This window comes from Pteropus alecto, unplaced genomic scaffold, assembly GCF_000325575.1.
Source record: "Pteropus alecto unplaced genomic scaffold, ASM32557v1 scaffold222, whole genome shotgun sequence".
Classification (NCBI taxonomy): Eukaryota; Metazoa; Chordata; class Mammalia; order Chiroptera; family Pteropodidae; genus Pteropus; species Pteropus alecto.
Window position 1 is genome coordinate 520,690 of NW_006433716.1, and position 8,617 is coordinate 529,306.

Sequence of the window (8,617 nt, forward strand, 5' to 3'; positions counted from 1 at the left end):
AATTTTATAATAATAGAAAATTTTATTCAAGAAACTACAGCTGTTATATTAGTCTGGTTTTCTCGCTTTGCTAGAAGGTGATGGATCAGGTTTAGACTTCCCTGCTCAGCGACCTGATCAAATCCAGCTCTGACTAATTTTAGGCCCAAAATGTTTGATTATGCTTCTGTATTTGCCACTCACTGTGCCTCGAATTATGTGCAGGGTTTCCCAAATAGTCTTAAAAATCAATAGAATTTGTAGGCATTATATATGATTCCACATTTTGGGGACTAAGAAGGAGTGCTAAAAGAATTTAGCTAAGAATAGAGAGATTTGCAAATCCCAAGATTCTGAGTTATCATTTTGAATTCCGCCTGTTCTTTGCCATTTTCTCTTGAGAAACAGGATCTTATTCCACTGTCCCACAGTACTTTACATCACAACAAAAAGGAAGAGAAGCTATGTTCTTTCTGGAGAGAGAATAGGTTGTAGGTGACCTATCTGAGTTCACCAGCTGAACAGTGATTAACATTTAAAATGTATGCAAACTAGACTCCTAATTAGAGTCCAATAATGTAAGACTTTGAACCTATTCACTGCCTTTGGAAATAATCACAGATGCCCGCTGCTTATCATGAAAAAGTCATTATGGTAAATGACCAACTCCCCCACCCTTTCCTTCCCATCAACTGCAAAAGTGATTCTCCATTGCAGGGATTTGCAAATGGTGCATGTTGCAGACTCAAATGTCTCCTGGTAGCTGTAATTGTTATGCAAATTATCTTGATTATAGGAAGACTAAAATTTACAGCACTCCTATCATATGTGAATTAGCAAGCATGTACCAGATTTGAGGAGGGCGGATATTCGTATTGGTCTGAGGGATCATTAGGAACTTGTGATGGCAATTCGACATGGCAGTGATGAAGGATGAGTGACCCTGCTTCCCATTTCTTATTCTTCCTCCTTTGCTTTGCCAACTGTTTATGGGAGAGTGGATATGAAATTCTCACAGAGAGAATAAGGAAAAAGTGATGAAATCTGAAAGAAGTCAGAGGACGGAAATATTCAGGAACCAGATATTAGATGCAGATTGAAAAATTAAAGTCCATTTGTTTGCCAAAGATAGAGAATCTGGGTAAGAATCAAAGAGTCAGCCTCAGAAGAGAAAAAGGAAAAAGAAAAAGCGAGCACCAACATTTGTTGTGTACTTGCTGGGTGCCAGAAATTCCGGTAGATTTGATACCCATTTTTCTTATTTGACCTAGATAATAGCCCGGTGAACTAGGTTGTATTATTTTACAGGTGAGGAATTTGGGATTCAGAAAGGTTAGTGTACATGAGTAAGGACACAAGTCAAATAGAGGCTTTGATACCATGTGACTCAGAGCTAAACATCAACTCTACACCTGATTTGAAAATTCATGGCCTTCCCCACCTCCAAGCTGCCTTTCAAAATTTTACTCAAAAGTGCACCCTTAGAAATGAACTTTGGAAACATAATTTCAGATCCGTAGATTCACTCCCTTAATCACCTGGGCTCTGAGGCCACAGAGATAATGCAGCTACCATAGCTGTTTATCACGGAAGCAACTGCTGACCAGATGGGTGTACCATGCTCCTAGAACAGAACACGATGGAATGCACAAGTACAAAGGGGCTCTAGGAGGCTCTTCTGTGTGCTTCATCAGCCCTCTTCCCGTACTCTGTGTGGAGGATGTGTGGTGGGTAATTTAATGTTTACTTGCGCTAAGCGAATATTGAAATGTAGTCAGCAAATGAAATTATTTTTACCTTTCAGAAGTCATTCATTTGTTGGAGACATTTAAGGAATGGAATTTTTTTCTTTGGTGATTTATGAACAGAAAAAGTGATGATGAGCTATGAGAGAATAAATTACCCCCTCTATTCTTGTCCCTCTCTCTGGTCTGGCAGGCTTTCTCAAGTATTTATGAAGCTCAGGGCACGGGTACAAATAGAAGCCGAGATACCGTATGTCTAAATATTTAAAATTATAAATCAAGCTAGCAAACTATTAAATATGTCCTATCATCTTATTTTATAAATATGCCTTTATAATGATATGGAAGACTGGGCTCACATTTAAACTTCTTGGACTCTGTGGAACTCCATTTTAGAATGTGTGAACACAGGAAGAGCAAGCCCAGTCCCTAGACTGCAGCCCATCCTCTTCTCTTCCGAGCCTCATGTATGCCTGCATTATAAGAGGCCTCAGAAGCACCCATGAATACAGAATACATCCCAGGCTATATGTCCAAGCTCCACCTTCAAGCTCCACAAATAGTTACCCTTTTTCTCTATTCACCCCTCAGGCTTAGGACTGTGCATCCTGGCAGTGCAGTGCAGTCTGTACTCTGTAGAACAGATCGAGAGAAGAAAACAATACTGGTTCTAGTAGCAGTCTGGTGGGAATTTAGGCAGGGGGTTCTTAGGACCTCTGGAATCCAGAGGTAGTCTAGAAAAGCTGCGGTGGGCAGGTCCACCTGCAAGTGGGAGATGGGAGTTGCAATTTGTTTCAGGACAAATATTCTCTAATATTAAAATAAAATTTTATATATTTTTATTGTACAATTCTTCAATATTAAAAATATTTTAGTTTTGTGGTTTGTTACAAAATTAAACTAGCTAGTATTACTCTAACTAACATAACTACAGAGTCCTTTGCATTGTATGAAGTGGAAAGGTCACCAACTAGCCTTTCCAGATCGTATATTTTAAGTGTAGAAGAGTTCGTCTGGGAAAAAAAATTGTTGATGTGTATACCCAAATACTTTAATCTTGAAGTTATTAGAAGAAAATGAGCACAGAACCCATAAAGGCCATTTCCAGAGAGTCACTTTTCTGATTTCAGTTGCATTCTAATTAATATCACGGAGCGTTAGCAAACTAAGTAAGGAGCGATTATTAGCTATCAGATTCTGGGTTTGGGAGAGAAATGATGGTATATTGTGCATAATTTTTGCATCATTAAAAATTAAATCCCATAAGCATAATGACTCAAACATCAGGCCCTGACAGTATCTGCGGATGATAAACTATGGTCTGTAAAAAACAATTTACTAGGTAATGGTACAATATTTTCTGTATTTAGACAGACTTTCCCAAAAAAGGGCAAATAATATTTTATATCCAATTACTTCCAAGCATAAGTTAGCATAACAATAAGGATAGTTACTTAATGGTATTTTCTTTTACATAGAAGTCCTTGGAGATACAGGATGGGCTGTTGTATAGAAGACTTCCACGGCTTTCTTATTTTATAGAAGGTAACTTAATAAGAAGAGCATTAATTTCATTGTCATATAGACCCAAGTTTGAATATTAAGTCCATTACCTTACTAACTGCATGAACTCAAGCAGGTTTCTTAATCTCGCACATCTTCAGTTTTAACCCCTGTCAAAATGAGACATTTTACCTTATAGAGTTTTTGTGCAAATTATATGAGATAATGTAGTTAAAGCACTTCACACTGGGTCCAGTACATAGTAGGCACTTAATAAATGTTAGTTCATTTCTTCTTTTCTCCATGTTGTTAAGCTCTCTCTCTCTGTGGAGAGTATCTTAAAATAAGAATCTGTTGCTATCGCAGAAAGTCAAGCCCACGGGATGAATCACAGTAGGGATCAAAAATTGCTGATTGAAATCTCCCAGGAGCTCTTCAAGATCCATCTGTGAGATTTCTGAGCTCTAAACTGGTGACTGATGCACATACAGCCAACCTCTGTGGAGGTTGCTAAGATTCCATGGGGTGGGAGAATGACTGGCATTTGTGCCTCTTGGTTTGCTTTTCCTGTGGAACTTGTCACAGTTCCTTCACTGGTGATTTTAAGCCTTCAATGAAATAAAATGTAGCTTATGTCTAAGGCCACCCAGTGTTAGGGCATGTGCTAATAAGAATGAAGCCACAGATTTGATCTATTTTCAGCTCAGAGCCATAGCCTGCCATTCTAATCTCTGACTGGTCATCTCACAAATGTAAACTCTGGGTCCCAGTTGGGACTAGAAGAGAAACTGTGGACAGTGACCATCAACTGGTGATGAGATGATTTCCCTTCTTGAATGGAGCTTGTGGCTTCTGTGACCCTCAGCAAATGATGTGCCTTTTACGTCCTTGTAAATGGGACTAGCTATTTTGTCTTACTCAAATTCTTCCTTAAAAATTTTTTGGAAAAACAAACTGTCTACACAATGCAGTGTTATTAATAATTTTGTATCTGGTCCCATGCCTGTCATATGGTAGTATGTAATAAGTGCTTTTTCTACTATGTGAGGAGACATCTTGGTTTAATGTAAATTGCTAAGGCTTCAGAACCAGAAACATTCGTTCCCATCTTTCGTCTGTCACTTATTAACTATGAGGTCTTAGGTTACTTTTCTGGAATCCATGTTTTTTATTTGAAAAGTAGAGATGATAACGTCAAATTTCTAGAGTTATTTTGAGCATTAAATAAAACAATATAGAAATATTAAGTTCTTTCTCAAGTAATATAAAGGAGTGTGCTGTGACTTAGTCGTGAGGTAATTAATGAAGTATTGTAATGGGTATACAGAATTTCTCTGTAGCTTCCCAGATGCTTTATATATTTCAGAGATTTCCTACATTTTCCTGGTCCATTGTAAGTTTCCTTTCTTGTTTTCAAGCATCTTTTATACACTCATACTATGTTTATTTTTAAAGCATTTATTCTCTTGATTCGTAAGGGGAAATGTGTTCAGTCCACTGTCTTGAAACCGAAAGCCCAACACTTGGAAATGTTTTTAACATTTTAGTTTTCTTCCTTTCACTTGAGTTGCCTCTAAGGCTACTTGTAGCAGTGGTGGTAGGGCAGCGTGGTGCTGAGGAGTCATGGATACAGTCAGATTTTATGTATACATCAGGTAGAAGGAAAAACAGAACAATTATACATCAAAGTGGAATGAAAAGAGGTTAGAAATAATAAAATAGTCCCCTCCAGATATTCAAGATTTGAAAGAAGCCACAGGGGCTTCCGAAAAAGTAACACTATAAAAATGAAGAGAAAGACATTGGCTTAAGATTCAAGGAATCTAAACTTCCCAGTTTTGCCATCCTTACTTTATAAATTGAGCCTTAGTTCCATCTTCTGTAAAAATGGTGGAGAAGGAAGACCATTACACATGTCTCATTCAAGTATTGAAACAATTAAGGTCAACACTTAATTCATTAAGTGTCTGGGTGAATTCATTGCCAGAGGTTTAAAAACAGTTCTGTGGAAAAAAACAAGTGATAAATCCATGATATGAGGATTCCATTTTAGAAAGAGAGACTGAGATTGAAACTCTAGAAAATAAAGATGCCATAACATTTTTGTAAGAATATTAATGTAGACATATTAAACTGTGAAACTATGACCTAACCAAAGGAAAAGAGACCAGTCACACTGAGCAATTAAAAAAATATTCATATAGAAAGAGTGACCATTTGTAACAGTGTCTGCCTACCTTATAACCTTGGTGGTAATAAGGTAGATATAAATAAATAAATTGTGCTTTTTTTTAAAAAATGAGTATAATTCACCAAATATTTTATAGGTGCACACTCATGCACACAGCTACAGAAGCTCTAATTGGATATCAATAACCTAATATGGCTTGTTCATGCAGAGACTATGCCTAAGTGACTTATCAAACAATAGATCATACAAAAAAAATTGAAAGTAGAGTGTTTTTCAAGTGAAAGAAGATTAGACATAAGCATACTGCCTTAGATCTTTGAATATCTTATATCTCTTTGTGTCTTTGAAGTTTTGTTTTTGTATTATAATATTAATGGAGAGAGTAGAACAGAAAGGGGAATATGACCCAACTTCATTCTTCCTTGTTCAGAGTGAGGAAATAGCAGCTTTCAAAAGGTAAAAGCCAAGGCATTTGGAAAGGGTGGAACATAAAAGACTGATGATCGGAATAAATGGAGTTTTCATTAATGTTTCCACTCAGTGGATATTTATCAGGAGCCTATTATGAATCATATTCTAAAAGCTTCACAAAGAAAAAGTGAATGGGCAAAGAGAAATTTCATGTATATAAAAGATGGTGTGATATGCAATTATTTTACCAATATGTGAAATTTCCAAGGAGCAAGAGTAAGAATGTGGGGAGTAAGGGGTGAAGGTGGGAAGGAGGCTGTGTGGGAGAGTGATACAGAGGGAAAAGGACAGCTCCAGAAACCACAGGGAGAGAATAAGAGTTACGGGAATGTCTTAAAGAAAAATGTCATGAGCATTGGCAAAATAACTAGAAGTAAAGATAAGATGCCTGAAAAGAATACAGTTAACATAAAAACATATTGACAGATGGAAGGAATTATTGTGATGACTGCACCTGGAATTAAGGCATCATGGAGGAGTTAACAGGGCTGATTTTAGAACTACAATTGGCATAATTTAAGTTGTCAAGAAGGATAAAGGATGAATTTATTCTCAGTAAGGAGAGAGCATAAAACTCTGCTATAAATGAGAGAACTCAAACCTATAGAAGGTGAAGGGGAAAGGAATTCATTAAGGGCTTTTTTAGCCCTTATCATGTATGAGTTACTTGACACAGATTGTCTCATTAATCCTGACAACTCTAGGATATTATACACATTTTGTATAAAGAGAAAGGAAAGCTCAAAAATTTTAAGAGATTTGCCAAGGTTACATAGCTGGTAAGTGGTAGGGCTGGAATTTCAACCCAGGTCTAGCTGATTTGAAAACAAATATGGTTTATCAGCCATGGTCCAGTCAGGAGGCTGAAATGACACAAATTAATTTGCAGAATTCAATATGAAAAACTGTATAAACTGAAAATGCAAAAAGTGAATATTAAGGTATTACAGAGGTAGCAACTGCAGGATGCAGTTACCCACCATTGGGTTAAGGGAACAAAGGAAAAATAATGGAATTATCAAATCTAGAGACTTTGAAGGGCCCCCTGAGGCTGGAACCTGATTTTAGAGGAAGATGTGCTGCTGGCTGGTGCTGGTATCTCTGAGCACGAGATGAGGTTGTTTCTGTCGGTGTTGGAGAAAACGCAGACTGGAATCAACTGCTGCTGCTGGGTGAAGAAGCACTGCTGGGGTGAGGCTCACAGAAACTGCAAACAAGACCCTTTCTCCTCCAGACCTCCAGTTTTTTAGTGCCCCCTGCTGGCGGAGTCTAACAGCAACTGACAAAGGAGAAAGGTGGTCAAAGTTCCAGCCCCAGTGTCACAAAGTCCAGTGTCCAAGTGCGGGTCTGAAGCAGGATAACTAGCTTGATAGTTGGAACAGAGAAGAGAAGCTCAGAAACATAGTTCATCCTTCACGCCCCGCTCCTCACCCCACATACTGGACCAAATCTTAAGAATTTTATCACCCGTTTTAATATTGGTTTTGTTAGAAGGAGGTTGAACAGCCACATTTCACTAATTTCTGCAAATTAATGTAAAATCTAAACTACAGAATACTTATGGAAGAAAAATAGCTTTAGAATTTTCAAGTATATACAGAACTGCTTTAATTGGGCCTTATTAAATAAAAGTGTATATTAATTGCCTTGGACGGTGAGGTAGGAAAAAGCTATTGTTTATCTACTGAAGCTTCCCTGTTACTGGACAGAAGGACAATTAGCTTTAAAAGCATTACTCAGAACATGCACTTTTTTCTTGTTTGCCCATTCCAAAAGAGAAGAGAACAAACCAACCTTTTTCCACAAGAATTGCACTTGTGAAAAAGCAATGCTAAATAGGAATTAGGAAAGAGAAAACATCCCCCAAAGCCCATGGGGATGACAATTCCTGGTTAACTGTAAAAAATGGAGAATGTAATTGAGACAGATGACCAGATTTAGGAAAAATAAACCTCACCATTAAAATCTAATTAAATATTTGCATTTCAGCAGTAAGTTTCTTCTCAAAAGTTTTGTGAGCAGCAGGGTGACAGTGAAGATTATTGACTATAATTTGCTGAAGTTTTTTAAACTAAATTAGTTTTGTGCAATGTATGAAAGGTTTACTCAGCTGCGCTTATCCAGTGGCTGCTTTATTATTCTTTTAAAGTGAATCATTTATAACTGTTCTCAGAGATCTTTTATCAGCCACTTATCTCTTTCAACTGGACTTGTGACGCCAAGGGATAAAATGAATTGCTAGCTAATATTGTGAGAATTAATCAGACCACAACAGCGGGAGAGTAATGACTTACTTACACTTAGATATTTGCATTTGGCAGTAAAATCACAACAAAAATATAAGGATGTTTAATCTTTGGCTTCGACATGAAACATCTTGGCAATACAAAAAACCGGAATATAAGAACCATGCATTTTCATTTTGGGTGATTAACTAATCTGAGGAATTTATTCTGGGAAGAAAGCTCTTATTTGATGCAAAGAATTTTTTTTTCATTTTGCAGTGTCTTTAAATCAAAGTGGTCTGTTTTCCTAGTTCCCTCCCACCCCCCATTAGAGACCTTTGGACTGATAAAGGGAGTCTTTTGCCTCTCTTCTCACCTTACTCCAAAGTCTGCCAGTTCTGTTTTATTCCTCTTGGTTTTTGTTTCTGTTTTTGTTTTTCTGTCTTTTCTACTTTGACTTCCAGTTCCTCAGCCCGACAATAACAGAAAAAATTGGTGGCAAA